Here is a 1,596-nt window from a genome sequence, read left to right as displayed (position 1 = left end):
AAAAAAAAAAAAAGGAAAGAAAGGAAAACAGAAAATAGCATAATTGCAGGCATTATTGCATGATGAGACTCTCCAAACTCAAGTTACCTGGGCTTGCCCCTCCACCCCATCATTTTGTTACCCCACGGACCAAGCCACCCTCTCCCTTGTTGTACTGAAGAACCTGGGCAAACTGTGTACCCGAAAAACACTCACCTCGTGGTAAAAAGCCTAGCCTATGGCATTGAACTGCCCAGGTCCAAATCCCAGCCCCAGCACTGACTGGCTGGTTGATCCTGACAAGTAGATCATCTCCCTCAGCCTCGGTGTTTCCATCTGCAAAATGGGCATGTCAATCATCACAGCAGCTGATTGTGAGAGTGGATTTAATGGATCTGGGCTGAGTCATGAGAGCTTTGATTTTAGAAAATCTTTCAGGAGATTCTAACTATGTGTTAAGGATCAAGAGCCACTAATCTAATTACATTTGTCACAGTGAAATATTTATTACTGATTATAATGGTTATAATAATTATTATAGTTATATAATTAAAAGTAAACATATATATTCTAATAAGTATTTACTATTGTTTGAGATGGAGTGTCGCTTTGTCTTCAGGCTGGAGTGCAGTGAGTGGCACAATCTTGGCTCACTGCTACCTCCCAGATTCAAGCAATTCTCCTGCCTTGGCCTCTTGAGTAGCTGTGATTACAGGCGCCCACCACCACTCCTGGCTAATTTTCATACTTTTTGATAGAGATGGGGTTTTGCCATGTTGGCCATACTGGTCTGAAACTTCTGACCTCAAGGGATCCACCCACCTTGGCTTCCCAAAGCGCTGGGATTACAGGCGTGAGACACCATGCCCGGCCACAGTGAAATTAATAACGCCCCCTCCACTCTCCGGGAAGGCTGGGCTTAGATGATAGTTTATATCAGAAATTCACTAACTTTTTCATAAATGACCAGATTGTGCATATTTTAGGCTAGTGGGCCAGACAGTTTCCGTCACAACTGCTCAAAACATGAAATATAGAAATGAATGGATTTAGCTGTGTTCCAATAAAACTTTATTGATAAGAGTAGGCGGTAGGCAGGATTTGGTGTCTGGGCCATGGTTTGCCTTCCACCGGATTGTCAGCCATGGGACATGGAAAGAACAAGACCCCTGCAGGGTCACACACAAGCCAGCGAGTAGCAGGACGGTTTGTTCAGTGGGAGAGATTTCCTGCTGTCGCTTCTGCCCCTGGCCTCTCCAGTGCAGAGGCTGGCCAGGTCAGGAGGCTCCTGTAACTGGCCTCTTGTGCCCCGCAGCTGCCAGGTAGGATTGCATCATGATAGACAGTGCTACCTTCCCCTGGTTCCAGGAAAGCCCTCCCTGCCTCCACAGGTACAGAATGACAACCATGGAAATCAGCCTCATGTTTTTAGGGAGAAGCTGCATGGGGCTCCTGCCGCCTTCCACCTGAGCGGTGGTGCAGGTTTCCAGCCTGGGATGGGAGGGTGGGTTAGGTTGGGCCCGGGCTCTGCCAGGAAGATTCCCAGGATGCTCCTGTACCTCCTGCAAGTGGGGACCTGTACAGCATAGACCTGCACCTCCTGCAGATGGGGACAAT

The sequence above is a fragment of the Cebus imitator genome, unplaced genomic scaffold, assembly GCF_001604975.1.
Source record: "Cebus imitator isolate Cc_AM_T3 unplaced genomic scaffold, Cebus_imitator-1.0 Scaffold913, whole genome shotgun sequence".
Lineage (NCBI taxonomy): Eukaryota > Metazoa > Chordata > Mammalia > Primates > Cebidae > Cebus > Cebus imitator.
Note: the sequence above shows the minus strand (reverse complement) of the source record.